Source organism: Oratosquilla oratoria, chromosome 39 (assembly GCF_046742065.1).
Source record: "Oratosquilla oratoria isolate Oo_2021 chromosome 39, ASM4674206v1, whole genome shotgun sequence".
Classification (NCBI taxonomy): domain Eukaryota; kingdom Metazoa; phylum Arthropoda; class Malacostraca; order Stomatopoda; family Squillidae; genus Oratosquilla; species Oratosquilla oratoria.
This window is the reverse complement of record NC_134815.1, coordinates 30,839,546-30,863,395: the sequence shown is the minus strand read 5'-3', so window position 1 is coordinate 30,863,395 and position 23,850 is coordinate 30,839,546. Positions and strand designations below refer to the sequence as shown.

General features: G+C 42.7%; 1 protein-coding gene across 2 annotated transcripts in view; it reads left to right on the top strand.

Moving 5' to 3' along the window:
* The first annotated feature begins 12,594 nt into the window (after positions 1–12,594).
* The window catches only part of LOC143020328 (uncharacterized), a 341,801-nt gene continuing 330,545 nt past the window's right edge, over positions 12,595–23,850 (top strand). For both annotated transcript variants that reach the window (XM_076176648.1, XM_076176649.1), the window contains exon 1: positions 12,595–12,726. The gene's annotated coding sequence lies outside the window, so the exon portion shown is untranslated. The remainder of the gene's footprint in view (positions 12,727–23,850) is intronic.

Below are 23,850 nucleotides of genomic sequence, written 5' to 3'. Positions count from 1 at the left end.
CTCTCCTCCCCTTCCCTCTCCTCCCCTCTCCTCCCCTTCCCTCTCCTCCCCTCTCCTCCCCTTCCCTCTCCTCCCCTCTCCTCCCCTTCCCTCCCCTCCCCTCCCCCTCCCTTCCCTCCCCTCCCCCTCCCTTCCCTCCCCTCCCTTTCCCCTCCCTTCCCTCCCCTCCCCTTCCCTTCCCTCCCCTCCCCCTCCCTTCCCTCCCCTTCCCTTCCCTCCCCTCCCCCTCCCTCCCCCTCCCCCTCCCTTCCCTCCCCTCTCCTCCCCCTCCCTTCCCTCCCCTCTCCTCCCCCTCCCTTCCCTCCCCTCTCCTCCCCCTCCCTTCCCTCCCCTCTCCTCCCCCTCCCTTCCCTCCCCTCTCCTCCCCCTCCTCTCCTTTCCTTTCCTCCCCCTCCTCTCCTTTCCTTTCCTTCCCTCTTCTTTCCATTCCTTCCCTCTCCTCTCCTTTCCTTTCCTTCCCTCTTCCTTTCCTTTCCTTTCCTTCCCTCTTCCTTTCCCTTCCCTCTCCTCTCCTTTCCCTTCCCTCTCCTCTCCTTTCCCTTCCCTCTCCTCTCCTTTCCCTTCCCTCTCCTCTCCTTTCCTTCCCTCTCCTTCCCTCTCCTTCCCTCTCCTCTCCTTCCCTCTCCTCTCCTTTCCTTTCCTTCCCTCTCCTCTTCCTCTCCTCTCCTTCCCTTCTCTCTCCTCTCCTTCTCTCCTCTCCTTCCCTTCCCTCTCCTCTCCTTCCCTCTCTCCCTCTCCTCTCCTTCCCTTCCCTCTCCTCTCCCTTTCCTTCCCCTTCCCTCTCCTCTCCTCTTTTCCCGCTCCACCTCTCCTCTTTTCCCGCTCCACCTCTCCTCTTTTCCCTCTCCTCTCCTCTTTTCCCGCTCCACCTCTCCTCTTTTCCCGTTTCACCTCCTCTTTTCCCTCTCCCGCCCTCCCATGCATTTCCTGTATTCCATCCAAACACCCCAAGAGCATTTTTGTAGAAAAACCCACCAATTTCTCCCTTCAGTATTATCATCCTATAGCAGCTCTTCATTAAATGGATATTCACATTTCGTCTTTTATTCACCAAACTTTTGTGGAATTCCTGAGGCTTTGGACGCAAGGGGCGTCGCACTAGTGACGTCTTGCTCGTGACGTCTTGCTCGAGACCTACTCTTCCATCTCCCACCCTCCCTCGGTCACTATTCCTTCTCTGGGAGGTGCCGGATGGAGAGGGTGTCGCATATGTACGTCTGGTGTTAATTCCTGTCGATATTGACCGTGATTTAGCAGGAAGCTCATGCTCTTCCCAGATGTATAAGAAACCACTTTACTATACATCAGTCGTCGTATATTTCCAGGTTTGTAATCGGGTATGGCATACTGTATTTTTATTTAATTATAAATTATATCGATGTAATTGTGGTACACGGGAAAGGATCAACGTTCGTGAGGACCCGTTTATTTTCTTCAGCATATCATGCTTAGCTTTAAATTAGTCTTTAGTTTTAGATCGGAGTGTAGTGTTTTAAGATATTCCAGGAGATGAATCTCGAAAAAAAAAGATCTCATGCGGTATGTTAGATTGAAGTTCATTATTGCTGCTCTCTGAATACTTGTACGTTAGAGCTCGCCCATAGCAGTCTCCAGATGCAACCCCTACACAGAAGAAACCGAACACCGCGCACTACCATGTCCCACACTACAAATGCCCAAACAGTACACTCGCTTCCTGGACTAATTCGTGGTCCCGACCGGAGGCTGTTGCGGTTTCCTGGAGGCCGCGGGTCTTCTGCAAGGGAGACGAGGGACAACTGATTGAGTTGTAAATCCCGAAGTCTCGAACTCGGGTTTCCATACAATGATTTCTTGTGAATATGTTGGCATCTTGTTTGCTTCGTCAATACGGAACGCTTCATCGTCCTCGCCCACTGCCCCTGAGGCCCTGTTCACACTAGCGGTTTCAACAGGCGCGGTTTGAACCGCAGCAGTTCAATTACAATGCAAGTCAATGGAGGCGTCCACACACAACCGCGCTTTTTTTATTATTATTATTAATTATTAATTTATTATTATTATTATAATTATTATACTACGCGGTACCGCGCTGTTCAAACCACTTGAGTGAACAGGACTTAATCCTGAAACAACGTTATTTCTTCCCTGACGGTTACCTAGGGGTCGTGGGTCTCTTGCAAGAGAGACCTGGGTCAACAGACAACAGGATAGGCTCTTGATGATGACGGAGCCCTTTCCTGTTCGCTTTCTCACGGGTGTCGCATGATCCGACAGGCGTGTGACGGCGTTGTCGGTGCCGTCAATGGGAGACGTATGATGTCGTGAAAGTGACGGTGACGTTGGCGTGACGACCACGAACTCACGGTTATCGACTTCGATGGACCCCGAGCTCTGAGGTCTTTGTCGACGAGGCTCGGCATGTGAGCGAGTTCGCGATAATATCAATATTCGTGTATATATATATATATATATATTTTTTTTTCTAATGGCGAGTTCGCGATAATATTAATATTCGTATATATATATATATATAATATATATATATATATATATATATATATATATATATTTTTTTTTTTTTCTAATGGCGGAGTGGTGGTTCTAGAATGGGTAACGGGTAAGATGGCATTTACCGACGCTTTTGGCGCCTCTTTTGTTAAAAGTAACAGGTTCGGCTGTTGACGTGTGGAGCTGCCTAGCAATAATTTCAATACTGGCCAACCAACGATGGATACTTGTTTGTAAACCGCTGTAGTTTGTAGAGATAGAATAAGGGGACGTAGACACACACCATTGGGCTTTCAATACAAGTTGACGCGTGACGAAAATCTTGGAATAATAATTGTAGCCTCCAATAGGACTAGAAACTCGCAGCCCCATGGTGGGTGGCAACGATTCTCATGTCCGTCCATAAACCCCTCTCAAAAGAGGTTGGAATTTTGCTATATTAATGTGTTTGTCAGTGGGCGAGATACAGGGATGACCCATCATCCGGAGGTGCCAAGATAAGAGGGAGGGAAAAGGGTGGAAGGGAGTGGAGTATGTTAGGGATGGAATGAGTGGGAGTGGTTTTTGTGCCTTTTTTTTTCTACCTCCCTTATAAGGAGGAAAAAGCCTTTGGTATATATATATGTACGTGTGTGTGTGTTGAGGCGCTGTTCATTGGTTTGCATTGCGTAGAAGGGAGCAGTCGCCGGTTGTTAGTTCTTGCTGAAAAGATAAACAATCGAAGCTAATTAAGTTGGATTGTGGCTATGGATTGTTGTTTACCAGCGCTTCTATGCCTATGGACAATTTTGCTCCGCCGTCGAACGTTCATATAGATTTAGTTGAGGGTATGTCTACTTTGTTAACGCACCCCTCCCCCTTTTTATATACAGGACTAGAGGAATGTACATGCATCTCCTCATTGTTAAAGGCTTCAAAGTATTTTTGTCAGTCCATGTTTTTCATGAATTCGTATATTTTCAAATGGGCACAAAGAAAGAAGGAAAAACCTTCAATTTTTTTTGTCTTGATGGCTTCAAAGCATTTTTTCATTTTTAATATGCTTTCCATTTATTCGCATATTGTCAAATAGGCACGAATGAAGAAGGAAAACTCTTCAATATTTTCCTGACACGCACGAACAAGTAAGATTTTTGTATCCTCCATTTGTTTATTTCCCCAGTGATCACGAAACTTGAACAAACCAAACCAAAATATTCTGGGACTTCGAGTGTCCGGACTGCAGGGCAACGGCCACCACCACCATAGAGATTGGCGTCGATAAGGTTCCTTGCATCTGGCGCTCGAGAAAAATCCCCGGCCACGAAACTCCTCCAAATGTCAAGGTGCCGAAGAAGAGCGGGATCAAGGAGTCGACCGCTCTCTCCAGGTCTGGCTGGCTTCAGCCTCCTCAACCCTGAAGGGCTTGGGAATCGTAAGCCGGATTTGAGGTGATCTTTAAGTGTTTGAGTGTGGAATTGGTGCGGTCGATGTGCCTCTTCTGTCTGGTTTTCATAGATTGAAGAGGATTTGATGTCGAGGGAGGAGGGTCCTAATACAAGGGTGCGATGCCCTTTGGAGTGGACGTCTCGTGTTGTAAAAGGAGATTCACCGCCTTCGTTACCGAGGGGGTTAGACGGGGGTGATTAAAACCTCTGAAGAAGCCAAAATAAAAATGAACATATCCCCCCACCCCACCCCCTTTTGTGTGTGTGTGCTCGTGTCTCCGCGTTTGCGTACAACCAAATTACAAAGTCGACGCCAATTTTGTTACAATGTGCATATCAATCGTTCTATGGTTATTATTCGTAGTTGCATGACTATTCTAAAAATTGTCATAACGAAACAAATCAGGAAAAAACTAAGTTCCCGCTCACATCATCCCCTTATCTTTATACGACTAGGAAAACACGAGACTGGATTAAGACGTTTCTTCATCAGCTGTGCGATTGTGTTGAGTGGAAACTAGACTGACCTCTGGCATTGACTTCTGCTACCGTGACGTCACGTGTTACGTTGGTAAAACTAAGATCATTCGTAGTCCCCAATTCACGTCCACCTCTCGATACTTATCAGTAAACTGAAGTTCCAGATTTGATACTCTGAAAATATGATAAGTTTTATTCGCTCCTTCGTGTTCTCGCATTATCTTCTATCGACAGCAAAACAAATGTTTTCAATTGTCTTTTAGGTAAAGTCGTTGTCAAGTCTTGAACCACCCAGTAGTTTTTACATGGTAGATGAGTGGTTTTTTTCAGTTTCATTTCTGTAAGAAAACGTGTATTACTGGAGGGCGAATATTAGATAGGAAAAGTAAATCAAATAATCGAACATAAGAACACGATAAAACAAGTCTAAAAAATGAAATGGTAATTGCATAATAGAATACTTAAGTTTAAAGTATTCAGTCTAAAAATGTTCAATATCGACAGTAAATTTTAAAACTAATCGTATCAAACATTAGTGTCGCATCGCAAACTTAACAGTGAGCGTATCGTGAAGAGACCAAAGTTTCGCTCTAGTTGATCAGTCAACACATGCGTTGAATCCTGGTGTCATACTGGAGCCCCACGACTCCAAGTAACTGGTAACGGCTACCTGGTAGCCACTCGTGAAATAAATTTGTCTAGGAATTGTCGGCGGAGTGCGTCAAAACCTCGCGTGTTCCGTTTGAATCTTTGTCGTCGATAGAACATGGACAATATTTCGGTCGATTTTTTTTTTTTTTTTATCAGAAATCATGCGTGACAAGAACATTGTTCTACTTCGTCGCATGTTGTAATCATATATATATAAAATAGACATTTGTTCCTGCAGTATGTATAATTCAGAGGTGAAAACGAGTTGTGCACATAAATACTAGATATTACTTGTTCACACAATTAATGGATATAAATAGTTATACAGATGTTATTACATATTCAGTGATAAATAGCAACGTGATTTTCATTTGAGCTGTTATGCTCGCTCCGGGGCACACATAAGATGTTAATCCGCGCCATCGACATATGATCAGGACTGATAAAAGCAATCGGATGTATGCATTTGAAGTGGATATATATTTACAGATCTATAGATAGATACGGTTCAAGCTTAAGTCCAAGCTACATTCATCATTATTGGGTTCTAAAAGAGGGAAAAAAACACGACAGTGTGGTCATTTACATGAGATTCGATCTATCGCCCGTGTTTACACACGCGAAGGCGCGAAAGGGCTCTCATTCATATAGGTTCGTGGGGTCTTTCCGTGTGAGCAGGGTCCATGTAAATAGGGACACGCACAAGTGGCTCGTCAGCCAGTAAGACGTCAGTTTCGACGACCACAGAAGCAGATATTCACGAATATGGTCCAGCTGTTCTCGACCACGAACTTTTTTTTTTTTTTTTAATCTACTTACATTTTGTTTCTAGTCATCAATTTGGGAGAGGATATGTTAAGAGGAAGAAATAAAGGTATCCATGAAGGTGACTTAAAACCCATAAAGCGCGAATTGGAGTGAAACTTTTTGAGAACCATTGGATTGTATAGCCTTCTTGGGAGCGTGGTAGCAAGGTGGACAAGGGCGCTGAAGACGAGAGGCCAGTGGTAAATGGTGCATGTAACGTCAGCGTGGGTATACGACCAACCGCTACTTCAGACTGTTATCATGCCTAGCTACCTCGTAGAGCGGACATGAACTGGTGACAAGCACATACCAACATTACAACAGACGTGGGTATATTTTTGCTTAGTTTTTTGGCAGCTTGAGCCATCGGTAGCAGTCAGGGTTAGGGAATTGTAAATTATTATCATGCTGATAATCACAGCTCGGAGCATTTATGGCATGTCCAGTTTTGGTAAAAACTGTCCCGTTTTTGGATGTCGTGCGGCGCTATCTGGCAACTCTTGAGTAGTAAACAGCTCGCATAAAACCATGAATGAAACTACCACAAACTGGCCACCAACCAAGTCGGGGGCTTCCATGAAGTCTCGGATTAACCAGTGTTTTGCAACATTATCCTCTGTACATGAAAATGATGAAATGCCACGTTAAGCTTCTGACAATTATTTTTAAAGTTAATGCATGAAGTATTTTTACAATTTCTGGTGTTTTAAGATGTTTATGGAGGCCATTGGTATAGCCCCTGCTATTATTTTTACATTTTAGTGAATATTGGACATCAAGATGGTTTTAGCATTAGCAGAGGGGGGTGGGGGTGGGTGAAGAAGCGGTGCCCCAGGCCATCTAAATGGAGGGAGGGGTATCCAATCGGATCATTTGGGTGAAAAGGACTAATTTGATTTATTTATATCTAAGTCTAATAATGAGTTTGTTTCACCTGTGTTTACCTGTTCAAAATGTTTTCCTTTCTCGTGATATTTATCAGTACTATGAGACTTTACCCTTGAATCTTAAATCAAGGAGCTGACTGCGCGGGAATCGCCACACTTCTGCACGCCACTGGGCATTATCCATTTCATTTGTGTACATAAATACAAGGTAGGAACTAACACAGCTTTACGGCAGCAGTACTTGGCTGCCAGATACCTCCAGAAGTCGTGTATTTTTTCATATTTGTACATCCGCCCAGGGTTGTGGTAATTGAACAAGCATTTTGTATTAAAAGATGAGCTTGCACCAACAGGCGCTGAGTAGTTGCGGCCGAAGCCATTACCATTACCCCATGTGCTCTGATGAGTGCTGGGGTAGATAAGTCACTGCTGGGAATCTTGATAGGAGTGCAAGATTCGAACCCACAACTATGCGAAAGCCGGACAAGCACACTCGGATTACGCCACCAGCGCACAAATATTTTTCGAAAAGATATAATCTAGGTTTAAAGTATTTTAGATCAAATTGGATGACTCAAATGACCAAATAATGCTCTATGGACGTAATTATAGACAAATTAACATAGTAAAATGAAAGCGAATAATTAATGTAAATGTTTTCATTGTATATTGTAACTTGTCCACCTCCGTGAAATGGATAATCCACAATTTTTTTTTAACGTTTATAGACTAATCTATAGTTTACTAGCGACATCTACGGGTAAAATATTTTGAGTGTTCTGCATCTTGATGACCACTTGCTACTGGCGAGTAGGGCTGGGCGGGATCAGAGAACTGATCTCGAATCCCGCGGATAGAGAGCTGGCGAATCAAATTACCGACGCTGGTACTCGAATCCAATTACGAATCCACTCGTACAATTTACTAAGGATTTTTTTTCTGTTTAGCTTCGATATTCAACATAAACGTTATTTGTACTGACCCTCATTTGTAACGAACTCTATTTTACCATTGAGTAAAAAAATTTTTTTTATTCGTGTGAAAAATATCTTGGCTAGCGACGTATAGCAGAAATTTAGTGTTACCATGTACGTGTCTTTTTTACGAACGCTGATTGGTTGGGCATGTGACGTCGGAGCCTGTTATCATTATCTCACATTTATGTATTGAATGATGAATATTAATTTGTTGGTTCTATAGTTGATGATATATTAGATATACTTTGTTTAGAGTATGCAATGCACATTATTCATGTTGCTAAGGGACGAAATACATGTGTGGTTATCAGGAATGATAATAAACTTTTTTTTAAGAACGTTGACATTTATTTTACTGACAGTTACATGAGAAAAAATACACTGGGTTAGAGGAAATCCTTCAATGTATTGGAAACGGAAAAATGTTGATTACTAGTCGAGATTAGTTTACCGGCAGGGATCCGATCCGTGAGCGGACTGGGATTCGATTACCAGCCAGGATCAGAGTACCGCGCGGATCAGTCTCTTGCTCGTCTCCCCGCGCGCTGCAGATATTCGGATCCGTATCCGAATCCCACAGACCCAGTAAGCTCAAGTACTCTGATCCACGAATCCTTGAATGTTGGGTCCTGCCCAGCACTACTGGTGAGTTTTCCTGCCCAACTCGAGTTGGCATGTCTCTGGACCTGGGACGTCATTAGTTTTGTGGAATTGGCGGGAACTTTCCATGTGTCCGTTGCAAGTCTCTAACCTACCTACCTACCAACCTCCCTCACTCGGCAGAACAAATTTTGATTATTTATTCGCTGGTTGATGTACCACTGGACGACGAGAAAAAAATACTTTCCCTTGTGAGCTTTTTCCATTTAACATCTACTTTGGAAACTGTTTATTTACCAGAAACATAACCACATTCAGTGCATATATGTAAGCATTAGAATTTCATTTGTGCTGGAAAAAATGTTTCGGCAACATTTTTATATTTTACTCTATTGTATCGTACGTACAAATTTGCAAAATATATGATTATTTCTCTTAAGAGATTTGGTTAATCCTTGAAATATATATACCAATTGAATCTGTAAGCACAAATTAATTTGGCCAGGCTTATTACATATATCAACGGCTTCCCACCCACCCCCTTTACAAAAGGGAGAAAACAAAAGTCAAAGGCATAAATCCATTCCCACCCATTCCATCCATACATACTCCACTCCCATTCACCACCCCTCCCTCCCTCGTGGCTCCTCCTGGATGACGGGTCATCCCTGCATCTCGCCCACTGGCCCACTGGCCTGGGTCAGAAGCAATGTAGCAAGACACAGCATATCCACAGCAAGGCCGCTTCATTTAATCGGTTACCCCAAACCTTTCTGCCCTTTCTTGCAGAAAAAATGGAGAGAAATCCCTTCGGGCTGCTTAGTAATCTTCATAATAGCATTATACCACATATTTACCAAGTTCATTCATTTTGAGCAATACGCGGAAAAAACATTAAGGAATGTTTTGTCAGATGTTATGTAGAATAACGGTTGAATGTGAATCCTATTTGAAATCGGTTAAACTTGAAGGTAGAATGATGTCATCAATCTTAATTTAATTATAATAATAGTAAAATCATAGTAAATGATTATTATCATTATCATTATCGGTAATATTATTTAGGAAATTGTGTTCTATAATAGTTTATCAAATTAAACTTTTACGTCACGGCGAAGTGCGTGTTCCAGACTAACCTATTTTTGAAATTTGAGATGGGCCGCCATCGTCATACCAAGAATAGGGCATTAAGAGGTAATCATTGAATTCTCTGGCTATAGTTAGACCATTGACTCTGCGGTACGTTTTTAGTCAACTTCCTATAGAATGGATATTATCCACTAGAATAGGTACAGAGGAGAATAGCCAAAATAAGAGGGCTTAGAAATTTGCCACACGAAGACAGGCTTGGACACCTGAACTTGCTCAAAAATGCCCATTCGAAAAATGTCGGTCATTTGATCAATTTATGACAATGACGTTGTTATTCGCTTCAAACGATTTATGGAAAATTACTTTAAGAGTCCTGAAGCAAAAGTAGAAAAGATGAATATGAAATAGTCAAGTATAATAAATCATATGGTCTATATACAATTTCACCGAAACTATTTACAGCTTGCTTGGAAGATATTTTCAGAAGATCGAGTTGGAAAACGAAAGGTTTAAAGATTAATGGCGAATATTTGAACAACCTAAGATTTGCGGATGACATTCTTATTTCAGAAAGAGCAGAAAACTTGCAAGATATGCTGAGTGATCTAAACAAGGAAAGTGTCAAAGTAGATTTAAAAATGAATAAAAGTAAAACCAAAGTAATGTTCAATACGAGAGTTCAAAATAAAGAGATTGTAATTGATGATGAGAGTCTTGAAGTTGAAGAGTATAATTATTTAGGCCAGATGGTGAAAGTGACGAAAGATCATCATGATAATGAAATAAAAAGACGCATTACAATTGGTTGGAAAGTGTGGTAAGTATATCCTGAGAGGCTCTCTACCTTTATGTTTGAAGCGTAAAGTTTACAAACAATGCATTCTACAAGCAATAATCTACGGGTGTGAGACTTGGAAATTGACGAAGGCGATGGAAACAAAACTAAGGACAACACAGAGAATGGAGAGATCAATGATGGGAATAACACTGAGACCGAAAGAGAGCAAATTGGGTGAGAGAGCAGACTAGAGTGAAAGATATTGCGGAAGGAGTAAAAGAAAGTGAAATTGAATAGGTTAGTGCGAACGACTGATGAGCGATGGAGCAAGTATGTTACTGAGTGGACGTCGCGAGATGGGAAGCGTGGAAGAGGGAGACCAGGCAGAAGGTGGAGAGACGAGATTGAGAAGTTTGCAGGAGTGACTTGGCAGAGGATGGCGCGGTCGTGTGAATGAATGCAATGAAGGAGGCCTTTGTTCAGCAGTGGACTCAGGATGTCTGATTTGATTGATATATCAAGAGCTTCTTCCCCCTTATAAGTGAGGTAGCTAAGACTGGCACACACATCCCACCCATTTCCCTCCCATCTACCACCCTTTCCAACCCTACCATCTCGCTTCCTCATGGATGACGGGTCATCCCTGCATCCTTCAACTTCCCTGGGTCAAACGCAATGCAGCAAGGTACAGTGCATCCAAAGCAAGGCCGCTTCACTTAATGGGCGACTCCCCTTCTCCGTCCCCTCTCTATATAAATGGTCTGATAAATAGAATAGGTAAATAATGTTGTGTAACCTTCCTTCTGCAAATTTAACAAGAAATCTGAATACAATACCTTCCAACATGGGTCATTTGACAAAAATTGGAAACCCAACCTGAAATTCATGAAATTCCCAGGAATCTATTCTAGAGCGGAAACGGTTTTGAAAAATTGCCTCCATTTGAGAAAATGGTACATGTAAACACTGTCGCTGTTCCTTTGATTTAATCAAATCGCCGACTTCCATAAGATCAAGCTGCGCGAGATTTATTTATATTGAAAAAAACTGTGTGCCAGTTACTAAATAATGCATCCACTTGAGCATTGTCGCTGCACATTGGATTAACGCTATCAAAAGTGATGAATTTGTATCGGTTAAGGATTTTCTGACGGGTATCGGTCTTACTCAGCTTGATAAAAATCAAATCAAATAAACCCTGGACAGAAGACAGTGCATTTGCTGTTAGCACGCTAATTTGATTTTTACTAGTGCTGCTACGGATGCAGAGTCTGATTTCAATGGCAATTGACGTCATGACGTCATCAGCACTTCATCCATGGGCATTTTTCCCGCCAATTTCACCAGTAGCGCTGGCTCGGCCCGGGCCGTTTGATTTAGTTTACGGAGAAGCAGGAATGCAGTTAGATTCCGTTCCTATGCAACCTGCATCACGGTAGGAATGTTGCAAGTTCGAATGGCGGCAGTGTATCAAGTGGAATTGGCTTTCATCTCGCCCGCCAGGACTTTTCCACAATTTCTCGGCATTTCGACCGTTTATGACGCAGTTGCACGTTTTCAAGGTTGGGAATAAGATGAATCAAGGTGATTTTGTCACCGAATGCTCGCTCGCTTGCTTGCTTGCTTGCTTGCTTGCAGTTGCCAAGATGCAGTTTTCTTCTCCAAAAGTAATATTTTATTAAATTGTACCAGTCTGCAATTACATATTTGCAAGACTACCGGCAACGGCAAACCTAGTACCGGGTGCGCACTTGATATAAAGCAGAGGTCAATGACTATATATACGTAGGTGAAGGGGAAAAAAATCAACGGTTCAAGCTGCAATTTGGGCAAGACCATACTAGTAGTGTGGGCACCCCAGTTTGCCACTATCGTTGGGTAGAACATTATAGCTTGTATTTTACGTGTGACAATATCAACTAGCACATTATAGGTGCAATTTATTATATGAAATTAAATACGAGGCAAGAAAATATCAAAGAATTATCTGTAAAAATAAGCATAGGAATTCCAACTACTAATAGTTTTTTAACAATTACATGCATACCAAACCTTAATCTGAACATTACTATTAACTGGTTGAATGAACGGAATTTTCTAAGAATTTAAGAAATATAGTCTGTGCTACGTCTGGGTTTTGATATGCCGAGTTCGCTCGCAAGCGGAACGGAACGCATTGGTGCAAGACATCCTCTTCCTCTGACATCCTCTTTAAGAGACTTGGGTGGCACTCAATTACATCGAGAAATGGGCACAAACAAGTGAGTGACTACGAAAAGCACTATTGTATTATAGATTTTACGTAGTTAACAAGTTTGACGAAAAAGTTTGTGTGGTGGCGTGTGGCAATGATATACTTGTCGTCTGGGTTGGCGCGGGCGGCAGTGGAGGTGGAGGGTAGTGATGTTCTAAGCAGCGGAGGAGGTTGACGCGCGCGTTTGTCTGTAACTTTGAAAACCCGTGCGTATATTCCAGTGGCAGTTGTCTTTGGACGTGTTGGGATACATAACGCAGGGGCATCACCTTGGCTGTGTTAGGTAGGTACGACTAGCCTTGTTCAGGTGAACATTTTGAGATGCGCCCAAGTAACTTGCTATACCGGTGGGGAATGTGCCGAGTAGTAGGCCTTGTAGTGGGGAATATATACACATGGTGTCTTGCAGTTGTCTCGCCAATCTCTCTCGGTGGGTCAGAGATCCACCACGTGAGGCGTCTGGGCCGGCTTGAGTGAGCGGGCGCGAGCGTGTGCTCTTTAAAGGGTGAGGGGCTTGAAGTACACAGTCCACAGTATCGCACGAAGTCTTGACCATTTGCACCCATCGTCTTACTACCCGGCCGGCCCCCTGCTCGCTCGCAGCGGAGTCACCCGTCTCCTGCTACTACCGCCGCCACTGCTGCTGCTGCTGCTACTGCGTCTCTTGCTTGTGCAGGTTCATCAGTTGTGGCTTTAGACAATACAACACCTGCTGACTGCGAAACGGATTCACCTTTTGTGTTGTTTGTATTGCATAGACACCAGATGTTGCTTGCCGTTGTTGTCTACTTCTGCTGGTGCCATAATTGTCCCCATTCCGCCGGTAGCCTAACCCCCCCCCCCGAAACTTGCTGATTCACCTGGTGTTCTGCTGACCAGTAGCTACAGGAAAAAAAAATAACTGTAATCGTATCACATTTCAGCGTTCGATCTTCCCATACCTGGTATACTATATTTTTTCTGTTGATTATTCTTGATCTTTGATATTCAAATGCACCAGTCCTCTTTCTGTGACCTACACTGTGCAGTGAAAGTCCTCCTCGCCAGTTAATGTAAATCCTTTCACTGTATTTGGCCCTCCATCATACCCTTGCAGGATTCTTCCATGCACTAGCCAAAATTCCTTAATTCCCACTTTTCCACGATTAGGCAGTTACCACATTTGTTTATCATCTCATCGGTGCTCTGATGTGGTTTGTGGTTACTCCGTTCCTATCATGATTTCAGGCCACATTTGGGGAAACTTTACTTTTGACATTTATTACCTGTGCCCGTGATCCGAGTGTTTCACTTCCGAGGTCGGTTTGTTGCGACTTCAACGGTATTCCGTCCCTGATCGTGCCTGTTCCTCCTGCTGGCAAGGATGCACGAAGAGCTCGCTCACAATTGGTGGTGCGGACCCTACGCCAGGAGGAGCGTAGCTGCGGTCGAAGCAGTCGCCTTTGCCCTGTGATGCGCTTTGGAGACTGTTGGAGCAGGTAACGGTCACTGCCGAGAATGGGAGAAGAGAGCGGGACTCGAGCCCGCAACTGAGCTAACGCGAGGCAAGTTTGCTTCCGATTACGCCACCAGTTATTGACAAACGATGATACAGGTCGCAGAAACTACTATTTCGATGTAATGCGCATGACATTCCAATAAGGATTTTTTTCTTGTAGATGAAGTAGTCTTACTAGCCAGATTAAATAATAAATCACAAGAGAGAAAACTGTATGGAAGTGTCGAATAAGTCATTTCAGAGAGATTTAGGAGACCTGCGTAATAGTAATAATGAAAATATGTTAAGTGTTCAATTCGTGCATTCTTGTTTGTATATCATCCTCAGTTGACGCCTGTGGCCAGTTTTGGACTATTTTCTCGTCTAATTGTCTTGGGCGATGTTCACAGATTGTTGAAGTTCTTCATTATGCACAAGCTGTGTATTTGTTGGAATCCGTTGTGTACGCGTTAAATAGGCTGTGACTATTTCAGACCAGCCATATGCGTGAGTGAGTCTTGTTTGACTGAAATCCAAAACCCGAGGCCCACCAATGGACTTGCCGTTCTCTCTTGTTGTGCAGATGGTAGTAACGTGTCGATGTTATCTACGAGTGAACTCTTACTTAGTTATCTCTGCCAACTCGCGTGAGAGAGTACTCTGGTCGCGTGTTGTTTTGAATTGTTGCTACGAAGCACTCGTTTTCTGTGTGTAGTGTGCTGGCGTCAGCGGGATGGTAGGTGATAGCAAAGCCTGATGGAGCAAAACCTCATTCAATGAATACTTGGGTTAAGTGTGGCTGCTCTTGGGCCTTTTGTTCAATTTTAGTTGTCGGATTTTTTTTTTTTTTTTCACGTGGTACCTTGCAGATTCGTACGGGGGATTTTCCCACAAATGTCTGTACTTTCTGGTTCGGCATAACTTGTGCGGGAATGAAAATTGGTGATCTGTCGTGGTCATTATATTTTCTAGAAGGCCAGTCATCGGAAGTCAAAAGGATGGTATGGGAGTGATTATAATTAAGGTTACTTGTATGTTTGTGCGCGTTTTCGTGCGCAGTTTACAAGGATTACAAAGGTGGAGCATGCCGAAAGGAGACCTTTTGGTCCATATCAGGTTGAACTCTATTTCATGCGTGTACACACTAAAGTACAATCATACTTGTAAGTAATGTAAGAGAAAGAGAGGAAAACACACGAACACGCTAATTGAGAGTGACGGTAAGGTGTGAGGGCTCTGGCTTAGTATAGCGATAGTGAGAGCAAAGGCGGGTCGGATAGAGAGAGAGAGAGCGAGGAAGGGGGAGTTGGAGACCGGCGAGATGCTCGGTGTTCGACAGGAGCGGCATACAAAATAGCTGATTTTGTGCCCACAGAAGAGGATTTTGGAGTGTCTGTTCATCTGCCTGCTGGCTGGCTAAGACGCCTGTCAGTCGGGGGCACGAGGTACAATCTCGATCGCTGCTGAAGACGTTATCACACTGGGCTATTTTTCCTCCGACTTATGGAGCAGATTTGCAGCTCGCAGCTTTCAGGAAAAGATCCGATATGCTGGAGGTAAATGATCTTCCTCCAGCATGCAGAATGACGTTTTATGTATTTTTGTTGGGGGAAAATGCCGTAGTAATTTCACGGCGGAATAAGTTCTGGAGGTGGGCGGTACCGCCGATTAATTGGAGGTTGGAGGAAAATAGCCCAATGTGATAACCCCTTTAGTACTACAGTGTTTGGCGTTTGTTCCGAAACACTTTTTATTATCGTGGAAAAATTCACAAACGAGACACGTCCTGGAACTCGAGCATGGCGTAGAATTGAGTTCCAAAGATAATTCCTGTCAAAGCTTAATACACGAGCGACTGTGGTACATTATAAGTGGAGGCAACTCTACTTAACTTTCCCCGACATGATAAATTATATTACGAAATAATCTTTACTGTGTATTATTATCGACATAGATCGGTCATATACGAGCTTTGAGATCTCTTCCTGGAGGGTAAGAGCTGTCAATCACGAGTCCAACACGTGATCCAAGACCATGGTGAATCACGTAATGAGAGTATTGATGAAGCCATGTAGGGGTGGCGTGGGTCATAGTACAGAGTCGATAATGCTGGCAGTGCGAGGACCATGGGAATATAAACCTGTCGCCTATCTAAATATAATTAGGAAGTCTTTTGTAAGTGTTGTTCTACTTGTACAGTTGAACAAACCCCTTTTTAGATTATTAAATAGACAAATTTATGAAAAGATATGTAGCACTAGTAAGAACTCGAACCCAACACACACACATACACGCGCGCGCGCTTTAATTATCAGGCTACGCTAAGACAGAGTAACTTCTGAGTTATTCATTAGAGAAAAATTAACGATTCCCAGCCGAAAAAATTCTGGGGAGTCATGCACATATATGTGTATGTGTGTGTTTCAATGTATAATTAAATTATCCATGGCCAACGGGCCAAAGATATTTGACAGCAATTTTTATGTATATTGTGGGCTGAGATTCAAGCAAAGCGGCGAGTGGTAACATCATAACCTCATCATTTAATTGTCTTTGTTGACGTAAGCAATAAAAATGTTCGTCCAGCAAGGGCGAGACAGGACTTGAGTGGCTCAACACAACTGCTGTGGTTCTTGTGTTAACAACGACCGCGACTTCGCCCCTAAACGCGAAGATAGAATAAAGAAGATATGAATTATAAAGTATTACAAAAGCGGAGCATGCCGACAGGAGACCTTTTGATCCATATCTAGGTCGGATGCGAAAAAAAATCATAATAATAAAACAATAAATAAATAAAAACTATAATAATGTAAATAACAAATCAAATACATAAACAAATGCATAGGTATAGTTAAATAATAAACAAACAGGTAAATAGTAAATAACAATAAATTGACATATAACTAATAATAAATGAAAATCAGACAGACAAATGATAACAAAACAAAAACAAATAATATAAGATAAATTATAATCGTTACAGCATCTTACTCAGGTATTTATCTAAATGATTCTTAAAGCTTCGAACTGAACTACATTGCACTACCTGTGCAGGAAGTTTATTCCATTCATTAACTACACGGTTGGCAAAGTTGTTTCTACCCACTTCCATATTGAATCTATTTCCGGACAGTTTGAGACCATGGTTTCTTGTCTGATTCTCATTCAATGTGAAAATTTTGTCACTTTTGATGTTGTCAATTCCCTTTACAATCTTAAAGACCATCAAGTCACCTCTGAGTCTACGCTTTTTTAGGGAAAACAGATTCATGTGTTTTAGTCGATTTTTGTATGATTTATTTTTGATATTTGGAATCAGTTTTGTGGCTCGCCGTTGTACTTTTTCCAGTCTGTCAATGTCTTTAATGAGATTCGGTGACCATACGGAAACAGCATATTCCAAATGTGGACGAACTAACGATTTATATAGCTTGTTAATGAGTGATGGACTTTTGAAATCAAAAGATCGCGCAATCAGTCCCAGAATCTTATTTGTCATTCTAAGGACCAGTTAGAACCATAGCTAGCCTGAGCGGGTAAGAGGACGTAAATAAAGGAGGAAACAAGACTTAGTGGATGTAGATAATCAATAAAGGTAAAGTTAGATCTTGATCTACCCTATTTCGGAGTTGTGCGCTGGTGGCGTAATCGGAAGCGTGTTGGTCTCGCGTTCGCTTGGTTGTGGGTTCGAGTCCCGCACTTTTCTCCGATTCCCAGCACTGTGACCTGCTCGTATGTGATTCACCACTGTCTTGGATCATGTGATGGGCTCGTGATCGATATCTATTGCCCTCCCGGATGAGAGCTCAGAGCTCGTATGTGGCCCGATCTATGGGTAATAACATAAGGATGAAGGTGACTACAAGAGACCATAAGGCCTACACTAGGCAAATCAATGTCCATTACCACCTGTCATCACCATCCATAAAGTTGTCTAACCATTTCTTTATATATATATATATATATATATATATATATATATATATATGTAATATATATATATATATATCTATTAATAAACCAGTTCTTGCCTCTTTCCTTCTTAAATCAAAATTTGTCCAATTTAAACCCATTACTGCGAGTCTTGCCCTGTTGTCTTACTATGATGACCTTGGTTGCGTCACCTATGTAAACCTTTGATCCACCTGAACATCTGTTAGACCACCCCGCACTCTGCGTCTTTCCAGGGAGTGTAAATTAAGGTGCCCAAACCTCTCCTCGTAAGATAAATTTCTGAGCCCATGTATCATATAGGTTATTCTCCTCTGTACTGATTCTAGTGAATTGATGTCCATTCTATAGGACGGAGACCAAAACTGTAACGCGTAGTCAAGGATGGGTCTAACTTACACATACCTAACTCATTGCCCACCAGACTTGGAGTGTTGGGTCGCAGTGCGGCGATACTGAAATTTTCAGCCCTGGGCGGGACTCTTAACTCGGATCGTTGAGTTAGCGGTCGAGAGCGGTACCACTGCACCGTCGAGCTACGCGCGCACTTGTGTATTTTTACAAAGGTGAAGTTATGTTCCAGTTCGAGATCGATTGATTTTGCAAACGCGTGTTAATATATGTAATACGTGTCCACTCCAAGCAATAATTGAGGGAAATTGAATAGCAGCTCCCTCGCCATCACATTTTCCTCTACCGTCGACTGATCCTGCCGAGGTATTTTTGGGATGGGAAGGGAGACTGCATGGGCGCTTACTCGGGGAAGCCCTGGGCGAATGGCGTTTACGTGAGAGTGAAGCGACGCATCTCCCGGCGTATGCTCCCCATTGATTGTGATGATGCAAAACCAAATTGTAAAGTTTGAAAATAACGTTTTATTTTATTATTGTTATTATCATTATTATATTTTTTCCCTGTCGTGGTAATCGATGGGGCATAGTTTTCTCACGATGTCGCAAATATGGTTAATAATGAGTGCTCTAATGAAATTCGCAAATAATGATAGTAATGATATCTTTGAGTGCCATCCGCTTGCAAGTAACTATACTGTAAAACCGGATCGACTTCAAAATGTGCCATCGTGTCTCATGCACGTGTCCAAATATAATAAATATTTTCCACCCCAGGTGGAAAACGTCACCTCGGACAAATCTGAAATTACGCGAAAACAAAAATACATCTTACAATAATTCAACCCGTGGAAACATGGTTAGCATTGCAATATAAAACTGGTTTTGTATCTTCGACATAGATGAACAAACGCAATATCGCCTGGAAAACCCACGGATGGCGAGCTGCATTCAAATGCGTGACTTGTGGTCTGCAAATATTGATTTTGGTTTCGAGGTCTTGCTTGGCAATAAATGGACCAGGAAACTGAATTTAGTAACAAAGCTACCCCAAGGAAAACAGGGGAAAGAGTACCATGGAATATTTAAGATGGAGAATAAATGTATCTGTTGAGCACTGGAATGGAGTAGATGGAAAGTCCTCTCGACTGAAATTTTAAGCCCAAACGCAAACTGAGACGCAGCCAATACAGCAGAGGCAGACTTTCTGTCGTTGAGTTGAAGTACAGTTTGAACTTCTGTCTCGTTTGAAATGCTTCTAGATGTACTACCTCAGCATTTCAAGTCAGAGAGGTTCAAAATGTACTTCATTTCAGCAACAGGAAGTCTGCCTTTGCTGTGCTGCGTCGCCTGTGTCGCCTGCGTTGCAGTTTGCGCTTAGGGTGATGGTCAGGTTGGATTGCGAATATGAACCTATATTGGGTTCGTACCGTCCTGCCTCACTATATTTTTTTCTGCTTAACGTGTTATTCAGGAGGATTGAGGGGCTGGGTTGATTGTGTTATGCTCTACCTCATTATTAGTGAATGATTCAGTGAACTGAATTTTCCGAAAGGCTTCCTTAAAGACTAGTATTTCTTCCAGATGCCGCCAGGTGATTTTATTCAGTGAGAGGATCCCTCTTTCGCAGCCAAAGGGTGGTAGATCACACACACACACACACACACACACACACACACACACACACACACACACACACACACAGGATCGTACGAGCGCAGATGTTATCCTTTAGATTACAGTTAGGTAAATACACATTCACGCACGCGTTGGCACATTCAAAAAGAACCCTTTGAGCACAGCTTCTATTTTGTGTTTTACAGTTTGGTTAATAGATGCACAAGCGCGCGCGCGCAGACCCGACGCACTACTGTATGTTAAATCTCTACTGTATGTTAAATCAGAAGACCAGGAAAAAAAAACAGACACCAGAAGCGCGTTTTGATATTTTTTGTATATATTTAATACTAATTAAGGTTTCCGAATCCTGAAGATTCCCAATAGAAATATGGAATGTAGATAATATGAAAAATATTGTCGCGTGTTGTTAATGTCGACTTGCGATGTCCATCGACTTCAAACGAGTAAGGTCGTCGAGAAAGTGTCCCGCACAGGGACCTGCCAGGGTAGGAAGCCTTTGATACTATCCCGGGTTTATTAAAGTCTTTGACACACAGTGTAGGTTGAAAAAAAATATGCTTAAGGTTGACAACGTGCGGTGTAGACGTTTGTATTATATTATTTTATATATATATATATATATATATATATATATATTTGTGTATTTTTGTGTGTGTGTGATTGAGGAAAGGGACAAATCTTGCAATCTTGCGCAGGCATCTTCTGTTTGAAAATACTTTTTTTTTTTCCTGAGAATAAGTGAAATTAGAACTGGGCGGGGTTAGTTACTCCTTCGACTTGTTTCCATTCCTTGATGACAGTCGAGGATTTTTAAGTCGACGTTAATCTCAGTTGTTAGCCACTAATGATCATAATTGTTGGGAAAATTTAACCTCGTGTAATTATAGTTGTGTGATTCGTTGCTGATGTATATTACTAGCATTTCGTCACCTTGAAATGGCTTCATAATGAGAACGATGACTGTTTTGTTTGTCGTCTGGACTCCTACGCGCGCGCGCACACACACACACACACACACACACACACACACACACACACACACACACACACACAACCTCGTGGTGCAGTGGTTAGAGTTCCCGGCTGCCACTACGCCGGTCCGGGTTCGACTCCCGCCCAGGACTGAAATAATTTCAGTTTCACTGCGCTTCGGGTTGTTACTCCAACTTTCGTGGGTGGGGAGTTGGGTGTGTGTGCGCGTGTAAGGTCACAGCATTACCCATAGATCGGTCATATAATTATGAGCTCTGAGCTCTCTTCCGTGAGGGAAATAGCTGTAGATGACGAGTCTAAATACGTGATCCAAGACCATGGTGAAACACACACACACACACACACACACACACACACACACACACACACACACACACACACACACACACACACACACACACACACACACACACACACGTGTATTATAAGAACTTCGTCAGATATGAACTTGTTCCTTTGTTTCCTTCAATTTATCGAGTAATGAATGCGAGGCTTTATAGTCGTCCTTCGTTAGGTTTCCCTTTGTTTCCACTGTGTAGTTGAAAGGGGGTGACATCGAATATGAATAAACATTAAACTTTTCGAACCTTCTGTCATTGGCGTAAATGAACTATAATGCACATTTGTCGTTATTCATCATCATCATCATCATCATCATCATCATCATCATCATCAATCATCAATCATCAAGATATATTTGATGTTTGTGAACTCCTGCGTCGAGCTGCATCACTTGTGACTCAGGCAGTGGGCGGGAGACCGGGGTGGCCTTCCATCCACAAGAAGCCAAGATAAAAGGGAAATCAAATGGGTGTGGAGGTCGGGTACATGATTTGGCTGGCTACCTCCCTTATGAGAGGGAAGAAGCAGGGAAGAATCATTTTGACGTGTAAAATAATTTCGACCATATTTTCATTGTGTGGCTGTAAAATTGTGACTTAAAGTTTGAATGGAGAAGAGTTTTATGGTACGGGCGTAGTTCAGAATAGTACAAAAAAGTACAATGCAAATGGACTCGAGTACATGAGCCTTGGGAATCCGTATAATTTTGCTTCATTACGAAAGCATTGAAGTGATTTAGCGCAGACGGGGATATCCAAGTTCGCCAAATTTTTGCCAAACTTTCCTCGGTGAGATTCGGCATTTCGTCCGAGTCCCATAGGTTAGGATACGTTAAATTAAGTTTTGGTAATTTAGGTTATTTAATTTGGTGAAGTGGTGATTTGGCAAAAAAAAAAAAGTTTGGCGAAATGGGAGTGATTCAGACGACGGGTGGTCACGAGTTCGATCCCGGTAAGTGTTTGAACATGTGTATAATACCCTATGGCTTCTGTGACAGGCAGCCCGCAGCCTCGCAGTTCCGACAACGTTCCCTAAACCATGACATAGATCTTTCCAGGAAGACAAGTAGGGAAACTTCTTTGTCAGTGGTTGCTACAGCGGCAGGGAGGAGTGACATGGAGCTGCATGAGGGACAAACGAACAGCAACAGACCTATTGGTCCTTACATGGCTGTTCCTGTACTTAACCTATTATTAATATTATCATTACTATTACCATCACTATTATCAGCATTACCATTATTATTATTATTATTGGGAAGCTCGCTGGCTGAGCGGGTTAGGGCGTCATTATCTGCGGCGAAGGTCGAGGGGATGGCGGTTCGAATCCTGCCACCGGCGAAGTTAAACCAAGGGCATGGCTCGTTAAGTTCCACGCTACAAAGTCCTCTGTAAGGAGCACCGTCCTAGCCTTCCGATGGGAGGAGTTTGTGACGTTAAACCATATTATTATTATTATTATTTCTTTTTCTTTGTCTTACCCAGTCTAAAAGTAGATCATTCTAGTCGGGGATTTGTAGCTAAGTAAATGTCTAGATTTTTTTTTTTTCTCTGCAGTGGAAAAAAGTGACTCTAAATGGTAGACCATTCCATATATTAACAATGCGATTGAAGAAAGGGAGGAGAGGATTGAAAAGGAGAATGAGGAGAACCACTTACTGGTGAGCTTTCTCTATGCCAAGGGCGGTGGTAAAATGGTTTAGGGCGACTTCGTGGGCCCGGAGATCGAATGCCAGCCCTTCGGAGCTGTACCTCTCTGCTGAGGGTGTTGATGGGCGTTAGAAACAGAATGACGGGGAGGTTCTTTCGAACGTCATGCCCCATGTCTTTGTACACATCACCATTTTACGTGTGTGCATATATATATATATATATATATATATATATATATATATATATATATATATATATATATATATATATATATGAGAGAGTGTGTGCGTGTGTGTGATTCACCATGGTCTTGGATCATGTGTTGGACTCGTGATCGACAGCTATTTCCCTCGCGGAAGAGAGCTCATATATGACCGATCTATGGGTAATGTACCTTACACGCACACACACACACACCAACTCCCTGCCCACAAGAGTTGGAGTAACAACTCGTAGCGCTCTGGATGGGATTCGAACCCAGACCGCTGTAGTGGCAGCCGGGAACTCTACCAACTGCGCCACGAGTTGTGTGTGTGAATGTGATCATATGGGGGCATACGCCAGGAGGCGCGTTGCTTCACTCATACGCCGGCGCCGGTCCCCACCATCTCTCCGAGCAGGCAATCTCCCATGCATCCACCCGCCCTCCCTTCCCACTCCAAACGATTCTCGACAGGTTCGATGAACCTGCCCCTCCAGCCATGAATTCTATGGGCGTCGTCCCCTTCTTCGTCTCCTCTATCGAGAGTTGTCTCTTGTGGAGACAGGAACCCTGTGGGTGGGATCAACATCAGGGAAATGTGCCACATGCCCATATAGTTGGAATTGACGTTCACGAATTATGCTGATAACTGACCTACACCGAGTCTCACAGTATAGTCATGTATACTGTATATGTATGTACGAGTATGTGTGTATATATATATATATATATATATATATATATATATATATATATATAATATTACACACACACACATACACACACAACTTGTATG